General features: G+C 43.1%; 1 long non-coding RNA gene across 2 annotated transcripts in view; it reads left to right on the top strand.

Annotated features, from left to right (window-relative positions):
* Positions 1 to 16,815, top strand: part of LOC123368401 — an 86,079-nt gene extending 69,264 nt beyond the window's left edge. For both annotated transcript variants that reach the window (XR_006578767.1, XR_006578766.1), the window contains exon 3: positions 16,271 to 16,815. This is a non-coding gene — a long non-coding RNA (uncharacterized LOC123368401). The remainder of the gene's footprint in view (positions 1 to 16,270) is intronic.
* The last annotated feature ends 464 nt before the right edge of the window (positions 16,816 to 17,279 follow it).

Below are 17,279 nucleotides of genomic sequence, written 5' to 3'. Positions count from 1 at the left end.
TGTAACAAATGCTAAGCTAGCCATGTTGAAGAATCGGGTATGTCTACACTGCAGTCCTGGGGTGTGATTGCAGCGGTGCTTAATTGGTAGTGAAAGAGGTGCTGGGAATCGAGCAATTTTTTTACACTCAGAACTGATACAGCAAGCCTAAAAGTGCCGGGGCTATGAACTGCCAAGCCTAGAGGTGCCAGGGTTAAGTCCTGGCACAAATTAAACTCTGGATTGCCACTCATGTAGACATACCCAAGCTACCCAGGTACCAGAGCAGCAAAGGTGCGGCAACCTGGGATTCAGCGGAGACTGAACAAGCCCGCCTGGAACTCTGGGTAATTACTAGGATGGGTAGCCTGTGCTGAAGCCCATGCTGCCTCAGTTTCACTGCTCCAGTACCTGAGCTAGGTAGTTTAAAGCTGGCTGAGGTATGTCTACAAGAGCTGTAATCACACCCCGTGACTGCAGTGTAGATATACCCTACGCTTCAACACGACCAGCTTAGCATGTGTTAAAATATACACTGCCTCATCTACATAGACGTTTGGAATGTGTGAGTTAGAGGGTGGTTCCAGCCTTCTCAGTGCTGGGGGCTGGAAGTGAGTTTTGGGGCCCATTGACTGTTCTGCCTTGGGGCCCAGAATTGCTGTCAGCGGGTCTGCCACCACCATGTTAAAATTCACACTTAAATCCTAGTCTAGACAAAGCCATATGGTCCTGGAGGAAAGACACTGCCCGCATGAGGATAACTAATGGGATAAAGCAGGTGTGAGATTTTAAAGGGATGGTAAACCTTCCCTACTACCTAGAAGTAATATTTGACCCTCTGAGGCAACAGAAAAGGGATGAATTTCAAAGAAGGCAAAACTCTAGCCAAAATGCATGTAATGATTACAGGGCTAGTGCTCACTTTCATCATACCTCAAAAGTAAAACTAGTGCACACAGGTTTTCTCCAGGATAGCTCAGGAAGATCAGTTTACTAAAGAAAAATAGGCACTGTAGGGCAATGGAAGAAATCACTGCTAAGGGGTTTAAATCCTCTTCCCTACTTAAGTGCAAGTCTCTTTTCTGGACACAGGTGTAGTGTTGCTACTTTCATAGAATCATAGACTATCAGGGTTGGAAGAGACCTCAGGAGGTCATCTAGTCCAACCCCCTGCTCAAAGCAGGACCAACCCCAACTAAATCATCCCAGCCAGGGCTTTGTCAAGCCGGGCCCATAGGGAAACCTGGATTGCTCTACGCTCAGCACGTGCAATCAAACTGGAAGCTACAGGGCACAGGATGATGTAATTAGTACAATTTGTTAGCACTGGTGAGCTAGAACAATAATCCCTAAATGATTAGGAATCACTGCTAGGAGAACAAGTCCATTGCACCAGCTCTTAAAATTAAATAATAATAATGCCTACATCTTACACAGCAGATCTCAAAGTGCTTTCCAAAGGAGCTTGGTTCACTATCCCCATTTTACTGATGGAAAAACTAAGGCACAGACAATTAAAGTGACTTGCCTAAGGTCACTCAGCAGGCCAGTGGTAGAGCCAAGACTAGAACCTAGGTTTCTTAAGTCCCAGTGTAGTGCTTTAAGGCCATATTGCCTCCCCTCCAAGTAGTTAACCACTGGAACAATTTATGGTGGATTCTATATTTTTAAATCAAGACTGGATGTTTTTCTAAAACTAGATAGCCTCTAGTGCAAACAGGGATTCATGCAGGGAAATCCTGTGGCCTGTGTTGTGCGGGAGGTCAGACTAGATGACCATAGTGGTCTCTCCTGGTTTTATAATTAGGGCCCTACCAAATTCATAGTCCATTTTGGTCAACTTCACAGTCATAGGGTTTTAAAAATGATAAATTTCATTATTTCAGCTATTTAAATCTGAAATTCCACGGTGTTGTAATTGTAGGACCCAAAAAGTCCTGACCCAAAAAGGAGTTGAGGTGGGGGTGTCACAAGGTTATTGTAGGGGGATTGCAGTATTGCTACTCTTACTTCTGCGCTGGCGGTGGCTCTGCGTTCAGAGCTAGGCAGCTGGAGAGTGGGAGCTGCTGGCCAGGAGCCCAGCTCTGAAGGCAGAGTCACCACCAGCAGGAGCGCAGAAGTAAGGATGGCCTGGTATGGTATCGCCACCCTTACTTCTGCGCTGCTGCTGGCGGGGCGCTGCCTTCAGAGCTGGGTGCCTGGACACCAGCCGCTGCTCTCTGGCCACCCAGCTCTGAAGGCAGCACAGAAGTAAGGGTGGCAATACTGCAGCCCCACTAAAAACCTTGCAACCCCTCTGCAACTTCCTTTTGGGTCAGAACCCACCAATATGAGAAACACTGGTCTCTCCCATGAAATCCCTATAGTATAGGGTAAAAGCACACAAAAGACCAGATTTCATGCCGTGACACATTTTTCATGGTCGTGAATTTGGTACGGCCCTATTTATAATCTATGAAGAAGTACCAAGCAAAAGTCACAATTTTGTTTCCATAGATGGTGCAATAAACAAAATATATTTACTTTTCTGAACTGAAGATAATTTTTGCTAAGAGTTATTTGATTTAGGAAGGGAAGGCAGTTTGATCCATTTATTAGCATGGTCTATTTTCTAAGACTGGGAGAAGGGACTCTGATATATAATACTAGGAAGTTTTACCAAGACATGGAATGCAGAACTGGATTCTAATCCAGATCTGAATTTCTACAGATCTGCTGCATTTGTATTCTGTGTTCTGATTCTGAGAGATGCCCAAATTGTGAACTGCCATGAAAAAAGCATGAGTTTAGATGGCATGTTCATGTTCAGGCCCATCTCTAATCATACTTAGCACTTACGTAACGCTTTACATTTCCAAAGCCCTTTAGAGGCATTAACTAATCTCACAAGATCACTGTAATGTTAGCTCCATTTCACAGATGAGGAAAGGAAGGCAGGAAGTTCAGGGATTTGGTTGAGGCCACAGAAGGAGAGACAGCATCCATGCTGTGCCTGTTAGGGCCAGTTCCTTTCTTCTAGTGCCTTGCTTAGTCTGCTGCCTTCTCTACAGGAGATTGAGGGCCTGGTCTCCACTGTCCTGTACCTTGGGTAGTTATTTACATCAGTGTAAACTGGGTGTAAAATGCTATCCACTCAGAATTCAGGGAATGAGAGTTGCTCCGTTCTGTTCTCTTGATTCATTGCAATAGTTGGGGCAAACCAATTAACATCTCTGCCCCTCAGTTTCCCCTTGTGTGGAAAAACTCACCTTTGTTACAGTGCTGTGAGATCTAAGGTTGTAAAGTGCTATGTAAGTGCTAAGAATTCATATGATTGATTTATATTCATAAACAGTCTTGAATGATGGCATGGAGACAAAAGGAGTAGCTCACCTTAATGTTTGAATGGAAAACATGAAAGTATGGGCAGGTCTACACTAGAAACTTTTGGTATCATAGCTATGTTGGTTAGGGTTCATGCTTTTTAACAACACTGCTATGCCAGCAAAAGCTGTAGTGTGGATGCAATTATGCTGGCAAAAATGTCCTTATTTCACTTGGTGTACTGGTATAAGCTATACTGCTGAAAGCACTTTTATGACAATATAACTGTCTACGCTAAGAGGTTTTGTTGGTATAATTCTACTGGAAAAACTTTTCCAGTGTAGGCAAGGCCTACAAACACACACTGCATCCTCTGTAAGAGTGTCTAATTTTAAAAAGATTGTTCTGATAACATATTAACAAATAAACATAATGCAAACTAGACCTGGAAAAAGAACAAAACACATTTTCCCCTGTAAATGCAAAATGCTGATGGCAAATTGCAGCAAAGAATAGTTGAAATAAGCACCATTGGCTTTCTTCATAGCTACATTTATAAGTCTTATTTCACAAGATTAAAATAAAAGATGCACTAAAAATGCTGTGAGAATTTTACCAGCACCATGTATAACGTTGATGGTAATAAGTAATATGACAGCCTCAGTTCCCTTGTCAAGGAAAGGGGCGAAAACTTCATTTACTTCTAGTCACGGGTGTAATAGATTAAGCTGGAGAATCCATTTCAGTCAGGGAAGGGTGGATGCTGATAAAGTTACGAGCTTACTGCACCTTTTAAAATGAAATATTTAAACAAGTGGAACCTTATGAGGTTGATGCATTAAGCCGACACTAGATGTAAATCAAACAACACCTAAATGTCCTTTAACAAAGTCAATTACATTATATAAGCTTAACAGAGATGGAACTCCTTTATCCTGTGCATCTGCCACTTTTTTGTGCTGAGATGAAAATGATTCCACAAACTCCAAATTTCATTTATAACCCCTCAGTGTTGTACTAGAAACTTAAAAAAAAAATTAAACAAAAATGTGTTCCTTATTAATATTATTGAAAATGGGGTTTGCTAGTCTAAACATCTACTGGAAACATTGACTCAGTTCCTGAAATCATCTCTATTAGATTATGTAGATAGTATCTATGAAAATACTTCTAAACTTAATCTGTTGAGACGTCAAAGAGTCTATAAGCAAATACTTAGATTTGCATTAGATTTTTACTTTGAAATCCATTATTGTAAGTTCCTTGCTGACTTTGATGTGCTGCATTCACACCTCAGAAAGGAGTTGTAAAGGCAGCACATTAGTTTATAGATGTTCACAGACTATTTTTCAGATAAAGCCATTTAAATCTTTTTTGAAGGTCAATCCCAGCTCTTATCATTCAAGAAGTAATAATAACAGAAAGACGCTGCCTAGAGTAAGGACTGCTTTAAAACACAAAATAGCAGAGGTGGAATGAACTTACTTAACTCTTACCAGCATTCTAGTGTTGTGCCTTGACAATGTCCCACTAAGGTATAATGCGAAGTCTCAATATAGGTGTATGGAATTAAATGATTAAGGGGGAAAACGGATTTCAGTTCTTTATAGTTGGTTTATGTTTTCTTTCAAAGGAGCATAAAACTCTGGCAAACCAAGTATAATAACAGGTTTCAGAGTAGCAGCCGTGTTAGTCTGTATCCGCAAAAAGAACAGGAGTACTTGTGGCACCTTAGAGACTAACACATTTATTTCAGCATAAGCTTTCATGGGCTACAGCTATGCATCCGAAGAAGTGGGCTGTAGCCCATGAAAGCTTATGCTGAAATAAATTTGTTAGTCTCTAAGGTGCTCCTGTACTTTTTTCAAGTATAATTAGGCAGGCCAAAAAGGAATTTGAAGAGCACCTAGCCAAAGACTCAAACTCACAGTAAAATTATTTTAAGTACAGCAGAAGCTGGAAGCCAAACAATCAGTGGAGCCATTGGTCAGTTCAGGGGCTAAAGGAGCAGTCAAGGAAGATAAGGTCACTGCAGATAAGCTAAATGAATTCTTTCCATTAGCCTTCACTGTAGAAGATGTGAGGGAGATTCCCACACTTGAGCTGTTCTTTGTAGGTGACAAATATGAGGAACTGTCCCAGACTGAGATTTAATAGAGGAGGATTTGTAATAAATTGATCAATTAAACAGTAAGAAGTCACCAGGACCAGATGGTGTTCACCCAAGAGTTCTAAAGGAACTCAAATATGAAATTGTAGAACTACTAATTATGGTATGTACCAGATGAGTGGAGGATAGCTAATGTGAGACCAATTTTTTTTAAAAGGCTCCAAAGGTGATACTATCGATTATAGGCCAGTAAGTCTAACTTCAGTACCAGGCAAATTGCTGGAAACTATAGTAAAGAACAGAATTATCAGACACATAGATGAGCACGATTTGTTGGGCAAGAGTCAACACAGCTTTGTAAAGGGAAATCATACCTCACCAATCTATTAGGATTCTTAAGGGGGTCAACAAACATGTGGACAAGGGTGATCCAGTGGATATAGTGTACTTGAACTTTCAGAAAGCCTTTGACAAGGTCAGTGAACAAAGGCTCTTAAGCAAAATAAGCAGTCATGGGATAAGAGAGAAGGTCCTCTCATGGATCAGTTATTGGTTAAAAGACAGGAAACAAAGAGAAAGAAAATATGGTCAGTTTTCAGAATGGAGAGAGTTAAATAATGGTGTCTCCCAGGGATCTGTACTGGGACCAATGCTGTTCAACATATTCAGAAATGATCTGGAGAAAGGGGGTGAATTTGCAGATGATAAAAATTACTCAAGATAGTTAAGTCCAAAGTAGACTGTGAAGAGTTATGAAGGGATCTGTAGTGAGTCGGTGTGGCTCCCCTCCTGCCCGGCAGAGGGAGCTGCCCTGCCAACACCTCAGTGGGCGGAACTTCCGCCCCCAGTCCCCGCCCCCCGGAAGTCAAGGGGCGGGGCAGGAAGTAGAAAAGGCGCATGCCCAAGCTCAGTCAACACCCAGCCGCCGCCAGGAGCAGACGTGCCTGCGGGAGCTCCCGGCTGGGAGCCCTCCTCGGCCCAAGGTAACGGCCCTGCCTGGCCGGAGCTTCCCCTCGCCCACTACCCAGAGGAGCCCGCGGAGCCTACCCGGAGCCCGTACTGGGAGGAGCCCCCAGGATTGCCGAGCGCCCGCTATGAGGAGGAGCCTCCTAGGCCCTGCTGTTACCCAGAGGAGCCGCCCGAGCCGTCCTGGCCCAACTTCCCAGAAGAGCTACCGGACCTGCCGCCAAGCCCTCCACCAGAGCCGATGCAGACCGACTGGCCTGAACCGGGTGCGACGGACGAGGTAGGCCTTGAGGGGGAGATGGACTGTAGCCCGGGGGTAGCCGACCCTTGTCCGGCTGAGGGCACTGATGTGCCCATGTCAGTGTGTTGCGGCCAGGATCCCCACTGACTGCAGCGGGTCCACGCCGCTGCTAGGGCCCCGGGCTGGGACACAGTGGAGTGGGTGGGCCTGTGTCCCCCCTGCCACCCCACTCACGGGTGGCAGTCTCCCCCTCAACCCAGCGCTCTGGCATAGCAGCTTGCACTTGGCTGTTGCTGCTCAGCCCTGCCTGAGGGTTTGAGCTAGAGCTGCTGTTTTGCTGCCCCGCCCTGACTGAGGGCTTGGGCGTTGTAGACTTGAATTGCTGCTCAGCCCCTGCCTGAGGGTCTAAGCTAGAGCTGCTGTTTTGCTGCCCCGCCCTGACTGAGGGCTTGGGCTTTATGGACTTGAACTGCTGCTCAGCCCTGCCTGGGGGTCTGAGCTCTGCTTCTTGTTACTGCCCGCCCTGAGCTAGGGCTTGGGCTTACAGACTGAACTGTTGCTCAGCCCTGCCTGAGGGCCTGAGCTCTGCCTCTTGCTATTGCCCTACCCTGCTCCAGAGGGCCAGGGCCTACCTGAACTATTGTTGCCCTACCCTGCTCCAGAGGGCCAGGGCTTATTGAACTGCTGTTGCCCTGCCCTGCTCCAGAGGGCCAGGGCTTATTGAACTGCTGTTGCCCTGCCCTGCTCCAGAGGGCCAGGGCTTATTGAACTGCTATTGCCCGCCCTGCTCCAGAGGGCCAGGGCCTACCTGAGCTATTGTTGCCCTACCCTGCTCCAGAGGGCCAGGGCTCATTGAACTGCTGTTGCCCTGCCCTGCTCCAGAGGGCCAGGGCTTATTGAACTGCTGTTGCCCTGCCCTGCTCCAGAGGGCCAGGGCCTACCTGAACTATTGTTGCCCTGCCCTGCTCCAGAGGGCCAGGGCTTATTGAACTGCTGTTGCCCTGCCCTGCTCCAGAGGGCCAGGGCCTACCTGAACTATTGTTGCCCTGCCCTGCTCCAGAGGGCCAGGGCTTATTGAACTGCTATTGCCCGCCCTGCTCCAGAGGGCCAGGGCTTATTGAACCGCTGTTGCCCTGCCCTGCTCCAGAGGGCCAGGGCCTACCTGAACTATTGTTGCCCTACCCTGCTCCAGAGGGCCAGGGCTTATTGAACTGCTGTTGCCCTGCCCTGCTCCAGAGGGCCTGGGCCTATTTGAACTGCTGTTGGCCGGTCCCTGCACCAGAGGGCCCGGCGATCTAACGTTGTTCCCCGTGACTCCTAATAGCTAGCAGGCGAACAGAAGTGAGTCGGTGTGGCTCCCCTCCTGCCCGCTGGAGGGTCGAGCCCCGACCGACCGACTACAGGATCTCACAAAACTGGGTGCCTGGGCAACAAAATGGCAGATAAAATTCAATGTTGATAAATGCAAAATAATGTACACTGGAAAACATAATTCCAACTATACATACAAAGTGATGGGATCTAAATTAGCTGTTACCACTCAAGAAAGATCTTGGATGTTATGATATAGATATTCAGGCCTGTCTGCAAAGGCCTGTACTTTAAGAATTTAGGTGTATTCTTATCACTCAGCTAGTTATAGAGGTATAAAAGAAAGAATCAAAGATCACTGTCTGTGTAATGGCCTTCTCTTACTGTGACAGGCTAAGGCCTTCGGCTAAGATGTAGTTAGGCAGCCATAAACTGGGAAGTGTATGGTCATATCCTCACATTCCAAACTAGTCACATTGAAATAAGGTGCTATTGGGCTGTTAGGAATACAATCTTGTCCTGATATTCCTATCACCTCCAGAGAAAGAGAAGAGCCTAGAAGATGGAAAAGGAAACTTAGTTTGATAGTATCCTGTCTGGCAAGAACTCACTTATGAATAGACACAGCTGGAAAACCCTTATGTCTGTATAGATGTAGTTGTGAAATCCTCACTTCTGTATTGTTTTGTATGTTTATTTGCATGGTCTCTGTCTGGTTCTGTGATTGTTTCTGTCTGCTGTATAATTAATTTTGTTGGATGTAAACCAATGAAGGTGGTGGACTATAATTGGTTAAATAACCATGTTACAATATGTTAGGATTGGTTAGTTAAATTTCAGTAAAATAATAGGTTAAGGTATAGCTAAGCAAAACTCAGGTTTTACTATATAGTCTGCAGTCAATCAGGAAGTGGGGGGGGGGATGGGAACAGGGACTGGGGATGGGGGAATTGGGATCATGTTTTGCTAAAGGGGGAATGGGAATAGGAACAGGAACAGGGACACAGGCGAGGCTCTGTGGTGTCAGAGCTGGGAAGGGGGCCACTGAGGAAGGAAACTGGAATCATGCTTGCTGGAAGTTCACCCCAATAAACATCAAATTGTTTGCGCCTTTGGACTTCGGGTATTATTTCTCTCTGTTCATGCGAGAAGGCCCAGGGAAGTAGGAGGGTGAAGGAATAAGCCCCCTAACACTGGAATCATTGTGGATAGTTCTCTGAAAACATCTGCTAAAAGTGCAGCAGCAGTCTAAAAAGCTAACAGAATATTAGCAACCTTTAGGAATGGGGTTGATAATATGACAGTAAATATCATAATGGCACCATATAAATCCATGTTATGCCCACACCTTGAATACTGCATGCAGTTCTGCCCCCCCCCCCGTCTCAAAAAAGATATATTAGAATTGGAAAAGATACAGAGAAGAGCAACAAAAATGATTAAGGTAAGGAACAGCTTCTGTATGAGGAGAGATTAAAAAGACTAGCTCTGTTCAGCTTAGAAAAGAGACAACTAAGGAAGGATATGAGATTCATAAAATCATGAAGGCTGTGGAGAAAGTGAATAAGGAAGTGTTATTTGCCCCTTTACTTAACACAAGAACCAGGGGTCACACAATGAAATTAATAGGCATCAGGTTTAAAGCAACCCAAAGGAAGTACTACTTCATACAATACACAGTCAACCCTGTGGAATTTGTTGCCAGTGGATGATCTGAAGACCAAAACTATAACATGGTTCAAAAAATAATTAGATAAGTTCATGGAGGATAGGTCCATCAATGGTTTTTAGCTAAGATGGTCATGGATGCAACCCTATGCTTTGGGTATTCCTAGCCTCTGACTGCCAGAAGCTCGGCATGGACAACAGGGAATGGATCACTTGATGACTGCATGTTCTGTTTATTCCCATTGAAGCACCTAGCATTGGCCACTGTTGGAAGACAGGATATTGGGCTAGATGGACCACTGATCTGACTCAGTATGGCCTTTCTTATGATCTTTGATTTTTGTAATTGATAATCTGTTAAAATGCATGCTTGAAGCAAACCGTCACTAGGTTGTCTCTGTTCCAAACCTGTGCAATTCGTGCCTTCACACAAAAACGAATGGTTTGAAACCTGGATGACTAAATTCAGATTCCTGAAACCCTTTTTAGGCACCCAAATCCCATTGCTTTCTAGAGGAATTGTGATTGCTCAACACCTCCGAAAATCAGGCCACTTCTATTAAAGTAACTAATTATTGATTTAGGATCCTAAATTTTGGTGGAAGTTCTTGTTTTCTTTCTGGGATAGTCAGCTCCCGATTATGTGTAATGAGGTATCATAGAGGATTCAGAGTTGTGTTTGAGAATGTCAGTTTCAAGGTGAGTGTCCTGCTAATGTAATTATAAGAATCGTTTTAATTCATCTTTGTCTTTTATTGCTTTGCTTATCACAGTTTTTTCTCTGTTTACCACTGAAATAGAAAAAGCTCTGCTTGGTAAAGTCACTAATGCTCAGTATCTAAAGTCCGTTCTCATCGAACCTTGCATAGGTTCATTTTGATTTCACGGATTGGCTGGATTCTTTTGTCAGCCCTGTGCAATTTCCTGATGTAGACTGAGGATTTTGGAAGCTGTTCCAAAAGGCCTTATTCTCAGGGGGTGGTGGCTTGCTTTGAATACAATGCTTGGCAAACAGAGCAGCAGGAAATTCAGAAAAGAATTAAATTTAAGTTTGTTAGCGATAAATGGTTAAGGATTTTTCCTTTTTCCCCTTTCAGATTTTAGATGGGGGCTGGCAGCAGTGGTAATGTTACATGTTCTTCTAGATGAGTGCTGGCAATCTTAACTTCAGGTTAACTACATTGTTTACATGTGATTTATAAATATTGTTGCTTAGCGTAGGTGATGTGACGTTTCAGCCGTATTCTTTGCTCAGGGGATGAATAGAGAGAAGCTCTGCAAAGTGCTGAGGCAGTGTAGACGTTTTACAGAAAACCTTGTGTCTGGCCCTGTAATGACCGAGCAGAGGAGCTCATTGGCTAGCCTTGTGCTACCAATTTTTCCTTCCTGAATGCTTATGCCAAGTGGTACTCATGAATCTAAGTGTAGACCCATACAGAAATTTCACAGTGGCATTTTCACCAGTTTGTTGCAAGAGATTTTTGCATGCCTCAGTTTCTGCAACGTTGGGGGAGATGTGGCTATTTTTGTTTGAAAAGCAATCATATTGTAGCATTTTCACAGATTATCTGGAGAAAGCCTTCTCCACTCCAAAATGGTTCATTTTACTTGCAAAGGGACCCTTTTTTGCGTCAATCCTTTGCAAATTGTAACAAATTGTATCATGAAAATAGGCCACATTTAGGTTCATAATAAAATATAAATAAACCTTCACCATGTAACTAAATTATCTAGGTTCTTATATGACACCTTTCACTGTGGTTACCTGAGCAGTGGCCAGAATTATAAAAGGAGCATAAAAATTAGAGAGACAAGGTGGGTGGGGTAATATCTGTTATTGGACCAACTGCTGTTGGTGAGAGAGACAAGCTTTTGAGCCACACAGAGCTCTTCTTCAGGTCTGGGAAAGGTCCAGCATCACAGCAAAATGTGATGTGGAACAGAGTGTTTAGTATAGGTAGTTAGCACATACTGTAAGGTAGCGTGGCCTGTTAACACCTGTGCAGTCACAGAACAAAAACTGGAGTTTAGTGGAAAGTTACCCAGAAATCATGCAAGAAATCCAAAACAACTATCAAAAACTACCACTACACTGCAGACATATAAATAATGATAGTTTTATCTTTCTTTTTCTTCCTTCTAGTCAGCATTGCCTTGACTTTATTGTGAGAAAGCTATGTCAAAAATGGATTTTGCATTTTTGTTGCAAATAGTTAAATCACTTCTATCTCTCACATTTTATTGGTATTCAGGAGAGGTTTCCTTCACATCCTCCCAGTGCAGGGAAGGCAAAGTTTGTTCCTCCATGGAAAAGGTACCCTGAGGATTCCCAGGAGCCTTTGCAATTGCTCTGGTTCCCCTGGTAGACATCAAGTGCTCATCATACCTGGCAGCATGATTCCAATGGAGCTGCACAGCCAGGGACTCCTTCTGGCCATAGCTGTGCCAGTGTTCTCTCCTCCTGGGAATCTGTAGAGAGGAGAATTGCGTATTCTCCCAGCCCCTCCCCTAACTCACCTCCTGTACTTGGCTCACCCAGTCCTCCCTCTGACACAGCCAGTTCCTCCCTTTCATCCCACCACCTTGCAGACCCTATCTATCTTAAATACTTACCTGGCCCACATTATCACGGTATCTGAACACCTCACCATCTTAATGTGTTTCTCCTCACAACACTTAGGTGAGGTATCATTATTCCCATTTTACAGATGAGAAACTCAGGCATAGAGAGGCTATGCGACTTGCCCGATGTTACACAGGAAGTCTGTAGCAGAGCAGGATCTTCAATACAGGTTTTCCAAGTCCTAAGCTAGTGTCCTAACCACTGGACCCTGGGCCTCCAGAGCACATTCCATGATGTTTGAAGGAAGCAGGGAGGGGGAATTCCACACATGGAGGGGAACCATTATGTAGACCTAGGGGTCTGGGAACAATCTCACCCCTGACCATGGTCTGTAATGGAAGAAATTCCCTTTTGACCTAGAGCTAGGGTGGTTTTATGTCAGTACAACAAATGTATTGTGCTGACTTCTCTGACTTCAGAGGCAGGTTGGAGCATTAGTGTGACAATCTTTACTGTGGAAAGTTGGAGAAAAAGAACAGCTTGTAAGAGAAAAGGCTATTATGCCCTCTGCACACCAGAAAACTGTTTCATCCTGAACTTTCCAAGCTGGCCTAGAAATAAAAGAGATCAAAATGTAGGTCAGGAGGCATAGGAGAAGTTTAGTCCTATTACCCTAAGCTTACATACGGTAGTAAGGCTCACTCACATGTCATGGATGTCAAACACTAGATTTAGATAGTTAAAACTCCTGTAGCGAAAGCGAGGAATATCCAGGATATACTTAAACAAGTGTAAGCTTATATTTCTTAAATGCAAATGAAAAGGAACTAAATCTTGTACTCTTAGGAGACTGGTTGTATTTGACTCAATAACTTCAGTATATAGGAAGATCAAAGAAAAACTACTTTTGCAAATACTTTTCTAAAGATCCATGATTTTAGAACTTAAGAATTACTTTTTAAAAACCTTCCGATGTATCTGTTCTCTCCCCCCCACTACCCAATCGGTTAAAAAACAGAATAATCACAAACTATCTCAAATTCTGCTTGCCTGCCGCGAGGTTAAGCCCAAGGTCCAGTGTTTCCTTATTCCTACTGACCTGACAACAGCAATTTATTTTCTGCCTGACTAAGGATCACTGGGGAAGTGTCAATCATGATCTTCCCCTCTATTGATTCTGGTCAGCAGCTATTGACAACCTTAAAAAAGATTATGTTTTAATTGGGGATCAGATAGATGGCATTTTAAGGTATTTAATTTCACTTTGTAACTCGCTATAGATTATCTGAGTGGTACTATGACTCAAGGAGGATAAAGATGAATGTGTTGTCCTTTTCTTTTGGTGACCCTGAGAGCAAATGTAACTCAGGCTAAAGTGACTGAAAATCTTTTTCTATCACAGGGCTGAAAAGGTTGAATGTGAATTCATTAGTATTACCTTTGTTTAAGGCACAATATCTACACATCACAAAGCTCACATCTTCAGCAGCCACACTTGTTCTCATAAGGTTTTAGGTAGAAGTAGACTGGCAAGGTGAATGAAGAAAAGTTTCAGAAAATCAAGACAAAGAGCTCGAATTCTCCACTGCCTTGCACCTGAGAGTTATTTACAGTTGCTCAAAGTGGCCGTACAGTGCTACCAGTGGAGTGATACTTGCACAGCTATAAAATAATTATAGAAGGTTCAAGGCTGTGAAGCATCAGGCTCTGAAGGGTGTGTTTTGCACAGTAAAGGGAAGAAGAATGTTCCTGTGAAGCTAGGCATCACGAGAGCCAAGACATTCAAAAGCAACTAGTGACCTTGGGCACTTCTGTTTCTGGGTACCCAAATTGAGACCCCTTAAAGGAGCCTTATTTTCAGAAAATGACAAGCACCCACCTCCTCTGAAAATCAGGCCCCTTTAAGTCTCACATTGAGCACCTGAAATCACTATCTACTTTTGTAAATATAGGCCCTGCATTTTGTTCATGGCTCTCCCATAGACAAGTGGACGTCTTGATATCTGTGTCTTAGTTTCACAGCCTGTAAATAGGGATAGAGAAATAGATCTACTGCACATGTTTTGTGAGACTAAATTTCTTCGTGTTTATGAAGGACTTTGAGACCCTGGGATGGGTGGTGCCATAGATGTGCATATATATATTATTATTATTATTTATTATTTTCTGTCCCAAGTTCAAAAAAGTACAAAGCTATTTCTAGGAATAAATTGGTACTGGTTGTTTGAAAACAAAGAGTTTATTTCATGTCCCCCTGACATAGTCAATGTTTATATTGTATTCATCTCTCTCTTAGTTATTGGGATAATTGGAATGTTCATATGCTTCCTGCAAATAATTAAAATCTTTGTAACTGAGTGACCCTCATATATCATAATGTGGGCTCCCTTATCCTCTCTCCCATCATGGCTACTATAAAGAAAATTAGGGAGCTTAAGAAAAATGCTTGGGTTGAATGGGAGAGTTTTTGTTTTTATTTTTGCTGTGTATGTAAGAGTATAATATTTGGGCTGGATGACATTTAGATTCAGGTGATAATCAGACCCTGAATCTGAATATTATCCTATTTCTACAGTTACCACTTCCTTGGGACTCTTCTTGCATCCCTCCAATTCCTCCAGGCTCTGGGATCTTTTGAGGGGTTCAGAGGCTTCATTCAGGGGGTCTCAGTATCCCCAAATGAATCATAGAATGTCAGGGTTGGAAGGGACCTCAGGAGGTCATCTAGTCCAACCCCCTGCTCAAAGCAGGACCAATTCCCAACTAAATCATCCCAGCCAGGGCTTTGTCAAGCCTGACCTTAAAAACCTCTAAGGAAGGAGATTCCACCACCTCCCTAGGTAACCCATTCCAGTGCTTCACCACTCTCTGAGTGAAAAAGTTTTTCCTAATATCCAACCTAAACCTCCCCCACTGCAACTTGAGACCATTACTCCTTGTTCTGTCATCAGGTACCACTGAGAACAGTCTAGATCCATCCTCTTTGGAACCCCCTTTCAGGTAGTTGAAAGCAGCTATCAAATCCCGCCTCATTCTTCTCTTCTGCAGACTAAACAATCCCAGTTCCCTCAGCCTCTCCTCATAAGTCATGTGCTCCAGCCCCCTAATCATTTTTGTTGCCCTCTGGTGGGTTGATTTGAACTGGGTTTGGAGAGGGAGCAAACCCACCAGTTAGCTCCTTGAAGATATTAACTGAAGGGAGGAGCAAACTGGTACTCTCTGTAGAGCCATAGAAACGGAGAGCGGGTTCCCTGGTCTGGATATGAACACAAGGAGTGTTTTCATGCAACCACTCACCAGACATCAGCAGTATGTTGGGTGATCTCAGGAGCTGTGAGGGGAGAAGGATACTAAAGAGAAGTGGAGGGGCAGGATGGATGACCCAAATACCCAGAGCTGAATGTTTCTGAGTGATACTTGAAAACATTGTGACTAGACTGGTAATCTGGCTATTTCTGAAACGTTTTATTCGGGTGCCAGCTCATTGCTCTTTTCTCCCTTCACCATGCCGAGGGCCAGTTTTAAGTCATTAAATCCTTCCACCAGCTCCTTGCCAAGTGCCATTAGTGAAACCACACCTGCAGCCTACTCTATGGGAAACACATATGGTAGTGCATACTTGTCATGCTCACTTTCTTTCTCAGGAACCTCCATAATCAGTCATCCTTCTGGCTGAAGTGCTAAGGTCTCCCCAAATGTTAGATGTTCCCAGCAATTTCCAGGCTCACCCTAATTTTACATACTTTTTATTTCATAATGAAGCATTTTATTTTAGTTCCTCCCATCACTTAAGGTCCATGGAGGGTGAAAGTAGTACCCCACTGTCTGAAATCAATTGTCAGTCATTTCACACCTGTACCAAAAGCAAACAGACATAACTCTAACTGGCCGCCTGCCAACATTTCAAACTGCCACCACATTAATTAACGCATCTGTGGTGGAATTGTCAGTCAGATTCCACTTCTAACCTGCACAGCCTTCTGACAGAAACCCTGACAATCAAACATATGTTTCAAATACTGTGCGCAATAGAAAATATTGGGTAATGTGATATAAATGGGATATTTCATGTTTGCTCAGTGAATAAATTTGCATTTTCCTGCCACTTATTACCACTGTGATATCGTAGGTCACGGTCTCCTAGCAAAACTCAAGAACATACCTTTCTACCTACCAAGGCCCAGCTGGAGGATGCAATGTGGGACAAAGACTCAAAATAATGAGCATTAAAAATTATTCTCCAGGAAATTAAGATTGCTGTGGGATTCACTCCTTTCATCCAAATATCTCTTTCTAGATCCTCAGTTTGATGATGATTTATCTCTGATACAAATAATTTTCAATAATAAAAGTGAAGGGGCAGCTAATTGGTGTGAAACACAAGTAACTTTGGTATTGTAACAAGTAATGCCTCTCAAAAGGGAAGACATTTGAGACTTGTGTACCAGGATCACATTTAAAATCTGGTGCTACTCTGAAAACTGAACTGTATACAAATAACATCATTTATGTCTATGTTTGTTGGGTCTCATTGATTCCAGATCCAATGTGCTCAGTTTACAAACAAAATGATGTATTTTCTAAGTGCCAGCCCTGCAGACTCAACCTAAGCTCTCAGAGTCAAGATGGATTATTTCCTTCTCACACTTCATTCCAATAATAAAGATTCTGCAGGCCAAAATTTTCCCCTCTGTTATTTTTTGTATATGCCATGGCCTTCTGTAGGGCGGTACGGATCTAACTGATTGGAACTTAGTAAGGAATTCTCTTTACTCACACAAAGGACCAGAATCCAGCTCACTTTCTCATGGACTGTTTTAGCTTTGAGGCGATAACCAGAATAAATAAGATATACAACAGAATGTAATGGTACTCAGTTATATAAGTCAGCTGCAAAGTTTAAGTGTGACCAACTTCTATTACAATGAGAGATATTTAACTTATAGTTTTTGTTGCAGTTTCTTTGCGATTCATTTGTGTTTTGTTTTACAATTTAGTAATTCCGGCAAAACAGGTTAGCGAACATGATTCATATAGGAAACATGAATGAGAGTGATTAGATCATGCCATACTCTTATTTCCTTTCTCTTTATTATTATTATTATTATTATTTATTTATTTATTTATTTATTTATTAT

This window comes from Mauremys mutica, chromosome 4 (assembly GCF_020497125.1).
Source record: "Mauremys mutica isolate MM-2020 ecotype Southern chromosome 4, ASM2049712v1, whole genome shotgun sequence".
In the NCBI taxonomy this organism is placed as follows: Eukaryota; Metazoa; Chordata; order Testudines; family Geoemydidae; genus Mauremys; species Mauremys mutica.
The sequence above is the reverse complement of the archived record's forward strand: the minus strand, read 5'-3'. Positions and strand labels throughout refer to the sequence as shown.